At 44.0% G+C, this 11,199-nt stretch overlaps 1 protein-coding gene across 2 annotated transcripts in view; it reads left to right on the top strand.

Moving 5' to 3' along the window:
- Nucleotides 1–3,599: 3,599 nt before the first annotated feature.
- LOC117675418 (metabotropic glutamate receptor 6-like) overlaps nt 3,600–11,199 on the top strand; it is a 61,956-nt gene continuing 54,356 nt past the window's right edge. For both annotated transcript variants that reach the window (XM_034434009.3, XM_034434010.3), the window contains exon 1: nt 3,600–3,792. The gene's annotated coding sequence lies outside the window, so the exon portion shown is untranslated. The remainder of the gene's footprint in view (nt 3,793–11,199) is intronic.

Below are 11,199 nucleotides of genomic sequence, written 5' to 3'. Positions count from 1 at the left end.
GAATAGGGACTGTCCATATTTCTATATTGGGAAAAATCTTTCTCACTCAGCCCTGAAACTTTCTTGCTGGACCAGTCCGATACCTCTTTGGCTAACCTACATCCCAGGATGTTGTCTGGAGAATGAAATGAGAAAGGAGGACCATGCAATTTTGAAGTCCTGTAGAAATAGCTGCATCTAAAGATATGTAGGTAAATATTTGTATAAATCCGTGTTTTATCAACCAGAGAAAAAATTTAAGATTTTTCTCATCATTTAGTAACTTTGGAGCTACTCTTAATCAAGGCCTGGCCATACAGTAGTGGCATTTAGATTTTGATCCATTGCTTTTTTCCTAGGATGACTCCAGTGCATACAACTCTCACTTCTATGTGGGTCCAGATTCTAAACATGCTAATATCTCCACACATGAAGAACTATGCTGGCAAATGAAGGGCAGTTGTGCACCTTCAAGCTTCTTACTTCTTGAAAATATACTGAATTGAAAATAAACACAACAATGGAGAGGGAATGGAGAGGGGAGTAGAGGGATAGATAGGAAGAAAGGAGAGAGAGGGGGAAAGAAGAAAGGGAAAAGGAGAGGAAGAAAGGGAAGGGAAATAAGCGTAAGAGAGAGGGTTAGAAAGGGAGGAAGAGGGGAGGAGTGGGAGAAAGGAAGGGGAAGGAGAGAAGGAAAGAAGAAAGAAAAGGATAGAAGAAGGGAGGGAGGGAAAGAGGGGAGAAGGAGAGGAATGGTTGTTGTGGAAGAAGGGAGATGGAATGGTAGAAGAGCAAACCTCGAGTACATTTCAATTTTTTTAGAATGAAGAATGAACTAATATGAAAGTCAAAAAATAATATTTATTTTATTTATTTATTTATTTTATTTTTATTTGATTTATATGCCGCCCTTCTCCGGAGACTCAGGGCGGCTTACAATGCGTTAAGCAATATGTATGATTAGTAATGGATAAGAGATTGTACATTTATGTATGTGTATGAGAATAAAAATGAAAAAACTTTTTTTTTAAAAAAAATAGCTTCTTACTTCTAAATTTTCAAGTATTGGAAAGCATACAGATAGGAGAGAACCTGGTGATGTGTATTTGGAGCCTTTCCCACGGGTGTGTTGCACTGGTTTCTACCCTTCTTTGACCCAGCAGAAAACTGTATCAACATGACATTTGCTGTCCTATTCCTCATCTTTCCTGCCTCTCTTGCCTCCATCCCTTATCCTAACAGTGACCTGACTGACATCCCTCCAAGGTAAAGGGAGACGAAAGCTAATTGGCTTTGCACACCTTGTGTGCCCATTGAACTAGAGAAAATACTTTAACATCAATACAGCTAAGGATAACTGAAGATCGTCTCATTCGTATGTTTGCTAAGTGCAAGGGTGGAAAGAACTCAAAGGAGACTTCTCAAGTTAGAAGCCAGCCTATCTCATTATGGGTAAAAGTCCAGGAAACACATGCTCTGGAACTCTTCAAGAAGCTGTCCTGAATCTGAACTTTTCCCTAACTAGAATTGACACCATTGCAGTCAAACTTGCAAATGACCAAATTACACAGACTAGTAAAACAGGAATGCATGGCAAAGAACTGTACAAGGGGCTTTCAGATTGGAGAATAAACAAGAAGAGTAAAGCACTCTCATTTTACAGGGACACAGTTGGTGTCAGCATGACGTAACTCAAGGAGAGAATGAGAGAAGGATGGAAGGGCTCAGGAGCAGGTTAACCATGTCATGATCCAGCATATGGCTGCCTTAAAAAGGTAAAAATCATTGTAGAATTTCACTAAAGAGTCCATCCAGGAATATCCCCGCCTCAACTTGCTGGAACCTGTTAACAAAAACTGGCTTTGTTGTATAGTTTGTTATCAGATCTTCATGAAGGACTCGGGACTCTTTCTCAAAGTTGGGGAAAGCAACTTAAACAATCTGCAGGGGGTTGGAATCCTTCAAGAAAGAAAAGTTACAGCCTTTGACTCATTTAAAGTTTGAGGAGGAGGTGAGTAAGAGGAGACTGGCGGCAACAGCTAAAATTATGCCCAATGTGACAACTGTGGGGAAATTGGCACGTAAGAAAGCCAGACAGTTAAAGAAGACACTTCTATATCCAGCTTCTAGTTAAAGCGGGGGCTCCTGAAAGCTGCATCCTTCCACAAGCTCTGAAGGTGTATTAAGCAAAGGGCTAAACGATAGGGTGACCAACAACTAGTAGTCATAAGAGCTACTGTATGAGCTATCTCTTGTGTGCATAATCAGGCATTTCCATATATACTGGTGAACTGGAAAGAACTTGTACTTGTCTAAGGCTCCTTGACTTCTCCAGCCAGCAGGGGAGGGCAGAGAATAAAGGACCTGTTTGGGGGAAGAGGGACAAAGGCTTCCCTTGACTTTAGAGCAGTGGTGAAATCCAATTTTTTTTACTATCAGTTCTGTGGGCGTGGCTTGGTGGGCGTGGCAGGGGAAGGATACTGCAAAATCTCCATTCCCACCCCATTCCAGGGGAAGGATACTGCAAAATCCCCATTCCCTCCCCACTCCTAGGGGAAGGATATTGCAAAATCTCCATTCCCACCCCACTCTGGGGCCAGCCAGAGGTGGTATTTGCCGGTTCTCCAAACTACTCAAAATTTCCGCTACCAGTTCTCCAGAACCTGTCAGAACCTGCTGGATTTCACCCCTGCTTTAGAGTAACATCCTAGGAACCACTCTTCAAAACCAGTGGAGCGGAATAAAGAAGTGGGCAGGCCCAGGAGAAAAATTTTAAAAAAGGAATTGGATGTAATCAGCATAGAATGAAACTCAGTGCAATCAGTATAATTCCCTAAGCTTCGTGCATTTGATGGGACAACTGGGGGCAATATTCAGAAGTAATTCTAGGAGATGCCCCAAAAGCTTTGTGGGGTGGGGGGACTTCTGGGGCTCAGGCACTCTGTCCCTGTACAGATCAGCAGTCAATATGAACTGTGGCTTGGCTTGCTGTCCACACTGAACCACCTGCTACTAAGATTTCCATGGAATCTCTTGAAGGCTGCATCATTTTGGGGAGGGGGTGGGGTTAGATACAGCAGAAATCAGTGCCGCTGAATTGTTGCATCCCCACCATGACCTTTAACAGCCTTTTAAGCAAAAAAAAAAAAAAAAAACCTCACATACAACCCGGTGATTTGGAGAGTGCTAGGCTATCCCGGTCGTGCAAGATGTAGAGTTAGTTTTGAACATCTGGGTCGCTTGGCGAAAAATCCGGGCTAATCCCAGGGGTCTTGGAGAAGGTGCATTGGCTGGGGAGCGCGCGCCGGTGTGTATATGTGTGGACGCGCGCGCTTGTGTGCACATGCATACACGTATTTTCCAATCAGAGAATCTTTGGGGCGACCAAAGGAAGGAAAAGTGGGGGAGAGGAGGCAGAGAAAGAGAGACAGGGATTAGGGAGGATGGCGAGGGAGAGGTGGCAACTGGAAAAAGGCTAAAGGGAAAGAAAAAGAGCAGCATTCCTCTTTCTCTCGCGTTCTCCCTCCCTCCCTCCTCCCTCTCTCGTCCTTAATGCATAGCGGGGAGGGGGGAGGGTCTCTATCCTCCCTCCCCCTCCCATTTGCACTCCAATCCTCTCCAAAGCCGGGTGCATTAAACCGCGAGGATTTTCCGAGCGGATTTCCTTGCCCGTCGCTTCGCTGCCATCTCTAATTCCCTCGGGCGCTCGCCTCCTCTCCCGGAGCAGGCGGAGATGCCGGGCGGAGACACCCCCGAGTCCCGGGGATCCTTAGGGGAGCCTTCGGCAGCGGCAGCACGAGTCCCCGGAGTCAGGTAAGAGGGAGGGGGGGGGAAAGACTGGGTGGGGGCGGTTATTCCTGGCAAGGAGAAGAGAGAGTTGCCCTGAGCATCTGCAGAGGGCTTACTCCCCGCGGACTTACTACTAAGGGGAAGCAAAGGAAGAAGGCAAGTTGAACCTGAGCTCACGGGGAGGAGGAGATGCTTGCCACGGGCATGTAACTCGGCTTCAAACCGGATCGGAAGGGCTTGGAAGAGAACCCGCGGGAGAAGAAAAGCGTTTTCTACTTGCCACTCTGGAGCATCTTCGGTTATTTTGCATTCCAGGCTGAGTCTGAGAGGCGAAAAAGCAGAGCCCGCAAAAAGTGGAGGCGCCTGACCCTCCGCCCCCCAGCCCAGCCCAGTCCTAGATTGAAGCGGGTTTGTGGGGCGAGGTTGGGGCGCCTGATGGGATAGGAAGAAGGGAAGCAGCCCGGTCTGTCCCATGAGGAGCAGCCCACTCTCTGCCGGTGCTCCTGGCCTGCTCTTGGCACACACTCCCGAGACGTTGCTGGGAGAAGAAATGCCTTTGTCTGGCTTTGCCCAAGATTGGATCCATCCAACCCTTTGGAGCGAGCGCTCGGCCTCTCCACAGGGGACCGCCAGATGCGAGTCCCCCCCCCAAAAAAATTGATCTTTGTCTGATGAACTAGTTGTATGGGCAAAGAGGAATGCAGAGGTGAAATCCTTCGCCCATTTTGCAGATGGGTAAGCTGAGGGGCTTGTTATAAAGGCACCCGACCCATTGCGGGTTCCAAATGGACAAGTTGGTACCAGGGAAGGAACATTCGTGTTTCTTTTTTCCAAGCATCTGGACCAGGTTGGAGAAGCTGAGTGAGCCCATCAGCTAGAAAAGGGCTGCCTCTTTAGAAACTAATGCTAGGTGATTGGAAGAAATCAAGAGGTGAGCTCCATCTCCATAGAAAGATAATTATCTCTGTGCTGGCCACCCAGGAATGGTTGCATTAATTAAGCCTGAGGCCGTTTTGACCAAGGTTAAAGAACTCCATAGGTTAACAAGACCTCAGCCTGTGAGCTTTGCTTTTCATAGTACAACATGGACTGTAATTTGCAAATGTTCCTTGAAATCTAACAGTGAAAATGACCTTTCACAGGGACCCAAGTAGTTCTCAGAGTTTGACCTGTCTGTCAACCTCCTCCTTACCTAGACGATCTCTAGGTAACAAACATCTCAAGGCTGAGGAATCTTAACAGAGATAAGCAACTGGGGGATACTGGTGGGCACGTCAGGAATTATTAGTTCCTAGAAAATAGTTCCAGTGGGGCAATCCTAAAACACCTCCATACCAGAAAGCAAGTTAATATGCTTGCCCCCCTCCCTATCTGCTCTAGCACCACAGGATGCACTCTTCTACCCTAGTTTTGATTCTTTGGGGAGCAGATAAGTGGGCAAATTTCTAAACGAGCCATTTGATTACAGTAACTTATTAGTTTTATTTTCTAGCAAAACTTATATATCTTCAGTGGTATTCTTGAAACAAAGGTGAAGATGGAATGATGGGAGGAGGAGGAGGAGGAAGAGGAGGAGGAAGAGGAGGAGGAAAAGAAGAGGAGGAAGAGGAGGAGGAAGAGAAGAAGAGGAGGAGGGAGAGGAGGAGGAAGAGGAGGAAGAGAAGAGAAGGAGGGAGAGGAGGAGGAAGAGAAGAAGAGGAGGAGGGAGAGGAGGAGGAAGAGGAGGAAGAGAAGAGAAGGAGGGAGAGGAGGAAGAGGAAGAGGAGGAGGAAGAGGAGGAAGAAGAGAAGAGGTGGAAGAGGAGGAGGAGGGAGAGAAGAAGAGGAGGAGGAAGAGGAGGAGGAAGAAGAAGAGGAAGGAGAGAAGAGGAGGGAGAGGAAGGAGAGGAAGATAAGGAGGAAGAGGAGGAGGAAGAAGAGAAGAGGAGGAAGAGGAGGAGGAAGGGAAGAAGATAAGGAGGAAGAGGAGGAGGAAGAAGAGAAGAAGAGGAAAAGGAGAAGGATGAAAAGAAGAAGAGGAGGGAGAGAAGAGGAGGAGGGAGAGGAGGAAGAGGAAGAGGAGTATAGCAAGAGCTAAGAAAAAGGATAATTTGGACATATTGGCACCCATAGGCACTATGTTGCTCAAACCTGAGAAAACAGGTGATATATTTTCTGTGTAGTTTTGATATTTTTACTTTCCTGCCATCCGTTGTCATCTGAATTCAACCTTATTCTATCAGCCAGACTTTTTACAACCTCAGTCACTTTCTAGTAATCAGCTCATGACTTTTCTTTTGTTCAACAATGCTAAAGACTCAGGGATCCAAAGAGATTCTGTACAGGAAAGCTTCAACATGCCAGGAAAAAAAAAAACCTACGGTATTACCATTTCAACTTTGAATCAACAGAATAAAATTCCAGGCCAGCAGACAGTCAGACTAGGAAGCAGTAAGAGAGGAAGCACCATAGGTCGTTCAGTGTCCTGCATGATGCAGGTCCCAGCTCAATTTCTGACTTCTCCTGGTAATGTCCTTCCTCTTAAAAAAGCCAAAACAAAACCCTTCTTTCAGTCTAACCTAGACTAGCTCTCCTGACTTGGTTCTATTCATACATGTTAGGATTATAACTCCCAGACCGTGCAGGCTTCAGATTGCATTGCAAAACATTAGAGATGTGCAAATTACCAGAACATTCCAGAACGTTAGAACATTCCAGAAGAGTCTAGATCAATGGGTCTCAATCTTCCTAATGCCGTGACCCTTTAATACAGTTCCTCATGTTGTGGTGACCCCCAACCATAAAGTTATTCCATTGACCATTGAAAATATGTGTTTTCCGATGGTGTTAGGCGACCCCTGTGAAAGGGTTGTTCGACCCCCAAAGGGGTCCCGACCCACAGATTGAGAACCACTGGTCTAGATCATTCTTTATCTGTCAACCATTCCTGGTAAACCAGGTAGGAAATGTGACAAAATGAGCTAAATCTATTTTACCGTATCTGGTCAGAATATGGGGTACCATGACTATCCCCCCACCACCCAGTCTCAACTGTCCCTACCTATCCTCCATCCCTACACACACACACACACACACACACACACACACACACACACCATCACAACTGATGAAGTTTCTTGGATGAGAAATGAAAAGTTTTGTTCTTCTTCCTCAAGGAAAAAAACAGCCCAGTTGTCTTTTGAAAAAGCACTTTTGAGACTACTTGATAGTAAGGTTACATGATAGTAAGATTACAGTAACAAGATCTTGCAAGCTTGAAGGTACAAACTTCCCACTACCACTTTTAACCATCTGATTAATTAGGGAGGATCCTCCTTACGTTTCTTTCTCTGACTGTTAAGCGACTGACCAAGGACTCCTCCGTCTCTTGTTTCATAATTCCCTAGGCAGCATCTTCTTCCTTCCTCCCTCAAGGTCGTGCATACAGTAACAGAGTTGGAAGGGACCTTTGGAGGTCATCTAGTCCAACCCCCTGCTCATGCAGGAAAACCTGTACTAGGGATTCGAATCTTTCTGATCGACAAGCTCAGTGTCTTAGCCACTTGAGCCACCTAGTCAGGTACATTTCATTACAGTATCCCTCTGGAATATGCTTGTACTTATTGTACTCTTTCCTTGGTCATGTCCATGTTTATACTTATACCTGTTATCTAGTACATGTTCAACAAATTAATTAAATAAATAAATAAATAAATAAATAAATAAATAAATAAAAAAATAAAAAAATAAAAAAATAAAAAAATAAAAAAAAAATTCTGGGAGAGTGGTTTCCACACCTCACACGATGTTTTAAAGGAAATAAACCTATTTCGGAACTGGCGCACCCAGAAAAGTTGTGAACTGCTTCCAGTTTGAAGGATTTACCTTTGCAAATTCCCAAACAGCAGTGTTGGGAGGAAACTCAGCCCACTGCAGAGGGAAATGGAATTCTGAAATTTTCCAGAATGTTCTATTCCAAAGTCAATGAATTTGTGTGCATCACTTCATAGGACCTTGTACTAGAAAACTCGCCAGCCACATTTTAGCTTTGCCGTGTTGTGTGGACTCAGTTCAGCTAATTAATATGGGATTCGACATATCATACACACCAACATTGAGTTAATTGAGTAGACTGAAGCTAAGTTAACTATAAGTAAGCATGCTGTAGAGCTCTACTATTATCTCAAGAAGTCTGGTGGATGCTAGATTGGGAAAGGCTGAGGAAGACAATTAGGACCATGGTCTTATTCTGTACAAAGCAGTTTCTTATAAGCCAAAAGAGAGCCAATCAGTGAAAAAACAGTGTCCCTTTATATCCATCCTGCTTGCATAACCAGCTGTTTCTCCTCTTAATCCTCCTTGGAAGGGAGGGGATCCTTTCCTTGACATCTACCCCTGCCCTCCCAGCCTGTTCTCATCAGATATCCTCCCTTCTGAACTGCCCAATGTACACAGCAACCTCGACTTTAGCACTTTCACCAGCTATATTCTATCCATATGGCCAGGTCGCAGAGGAAAATAAATTACTTTCCCTGCATCAAAACCCCTCAGGAATGTATTCTTGACTTTCTCTTTCTCCCAACTCCTCTCCCGCTTTCTATCTTTTTTGCTCCTGCTCCTCATTCCTAAGCATCTAAAGTCATTTCTTCTGGCCCAAGCCTTCATCTCTCCTACTTCGACTAATACCTTCCATCTGCTCTATAACCCAGGACTTGTGTGCTTTTCACTGAGATGCCCCATGAAGAGTCCTTTTAATTGAGAACTTCTTGGGCAACAATCTGCCATTCCCTTCTTCCAAAAGATCCTCCCAAACTTCCCAAGCTAGCCTACAACCCTGTGATCTCCCCATGGTCTCTGTTTCATGGAGTGACCTTGCTTATGCTTAGCTTTTGGGGGATCAATCAAAGTCAGCTAGATGCTGCTGCTTCCAGTGTTGCTATGACCCTTCCATCATTTGAGCCCCCTTAAGATAAAAAATATCCTGGCGTTCTGGATAATTTGTATGTAAGATATTGACTTGCCAACAGAATCACATGACAAGTCGCAAAATTCTGGCAGTCTGGCAGAAACAGGACTGTTGCATGGAGCAACAGGAAGTGAAGGAAGGGAGAAATTAAGATGGTATATTAATGTACTGTATTCGATTTTTTTGTGTGTGCTTTCACAAAACTTGTATATCTCTTGTCTTATTTATCATTTGAAGCAAAGCAATTACTCTTTGATCCTGATCTGAGGTTGTAATTAAGTTGATTGGCAGGAGAAAGATAGCAATAGAGAAGACCACGCTTGATGCCTGCTTCAAACCTCATCTATATTTTTCGTATACAAAATCCAATCTTCTTTAAAAAAAAAAAAAAACACAAGCAAAATTAAATGTCTAATTCTTAGTTAGGCTTAGAGATAAGAGGTAGGCGGTTCCTGAGAATCCAAGCCAGCACAAAATATCTTGTTGTTCGAGGCAAACACCCTCATAATCCCACCATCTTCACATTGGATGCTTATGTCACAGCCGTCTGAACACTGGTCCCATTTCCATTGCTTCCTTCCTAAACTGTTGCAAAAAGCTCTGGAAGCAAGAAAAAAAATTCTTCTCCTTTAGCTTTGGATTCCCATGATATCTCTGTAACATTCCTCCTTTGAGAGTAGTTGAATCCCCCTTGTTTTTTTTTAATTATTCTGTTATCCCTTTGCATTCTGAAAAGACGGGCAGGAGGGCAATTACTGCAGACATCAGCAGGGAAAGCACCGAACGGGCACTTTAGAGGAGAGCCAGATGGAATCCCAGCATGTCCAGGATAAACTCCAGTCTCGTCCTCTACAGGCTCCAGCTATAGGATCCAGCCAGCTGGATCACTGGAGAATGGTAGGGAGGGATACTTGCCAGAAAGGAAGCTGAACCATTTGAAAGTCAGCCATAGAATGCATGACAACACAGAAGGGAAAGTTGTGTATATCTAAGTATATAACCTGAAGACCAGGAACATTTTTAAACCACAGGCTTCCTCTAGCACAGGGGTCGGCAACCTTAAACATTCAAAGAGCCACAAACATCCTAACTGGAAGCCCACCCCCTTCCGTTCAATTCTGGAGCCGACAGGAAGTCTGATTCCTCCACCATAGAGTCTCCTCCTAGCACAGCATCCTTTTTCCTCTACCTGTCCTAACCAAAAGCACTATCAATTGTGCATCCAACCAGTGACAGGGAGCTACAGCAGAGGGATGAAAGAGCCACATGCGGCTCCAGAGCCGTGGGTTGCCAACCCCTGCTCTAGCACAATCTTCCTCGATTGAATATTTTCCAAAGGTAGCAGAGCACCCTTTTTCTACCTCCAGCCAGAAGACCCATTGGCTGCATTGATCAGAGGAGATGGGAGGTCTGGGACAACTCGCTGGATGTCAAAGGGCTGGGAAAGTTTGCTTGGGTAGAGCTGCCTTCCTGGCAAATCATTCCTCTATAGCTCTTCCTCATCAGAAGTAACAATAATGATAATGACAATAACAGATCTCCTGAAGCTGGCTGTGGCAGGCACAAGTTCAGTTTTGCAGCAGATGTTAATATAGTGTATTTGGTGTGTATGGATATGAAAACAACAACACAGTTGCATCAACTTTGACTTGGCAATAGTTTTAGTTTGTTCTATACTTGTGTTCACTTTTGAAGATGAGACAAGCTATCTGAAGCAGAAGTGGAAAGGTTAATGTGCTTCTTTGGTTAACAAAGCTATGTGGAAGATGGAGTTATCACCCCAACATATATAGAGAGAGGGAGATGGAAGTATTTTGTGGTATTTTTCCTACCTTCTCTCAATTTTCATTATGCCCCCAAAGAAAGATTTTTGTAAAGGAGAAATATTACAACTTGGGAAGGCCAAATTATTCCAAACTGAATGTAGTCATCCTAGAGCTAGAGCAATTTGGCTGGTTGTAGTTAAAATCCAAGTTGGTTATTAAAATCAAAGAGGATTATGCACTAATAGTAATGAAAAATTAAATAATAAGAGTGAAATCAAGTATGATATTTACAATGAAACCTTATACAGAGAATTAATAATAGATACGATCCAAATCAAAATACATAGCAAAAATTGCACTGCTCTGTTGTTTAAGAGAAATGTCTCCACTTATAAAATGTAAATGTGTAATTAAGTGTGCAGTACAATGGCCATCTTTAACCAATTGATAATAAAGAACTGATTACAAGGAAGGAGGCTTTTGCCATAGTAGAAAAACATAATAAAAATTTGAATTTCTTCACTATGAAAACTATTTCTGTGCTCCTGAAGAAGGTGGAAATGAAATGAAAGAAGAGTAGGGTAGGGTAGGGTAGGGTAAGGTAGGGTAGGGTAGAGTAGAATAGAGTAGAATAGAGTAGAGTAGAATAGAGCAGAGCAGAGCAGAGCAGAGCAGAGCAGAGCAGAGCAGAGCAGAGCAGAGCAGACAAGAAGAGAAGAGA

This window comes from Pantherophis guttatus, chromosome 2 (assembly GCF_059756535.1).
Source record: "Pantherophis guttatus breed Tessera chromosome 2, ASM5975653v1, whole genome shotgun sequence".
Lineage (NCBI taxonomy): Eukaryota > Metazoa > Chordata > Lepidosauria > Squamata > Colubridae > Pantherophis > Pantherophis guttatus.
The sequence above is the reverse complement of the archived record's forward strand: the minus strand, read 5'-3'. Positions and strand labels throughout refer to the sequence as shown.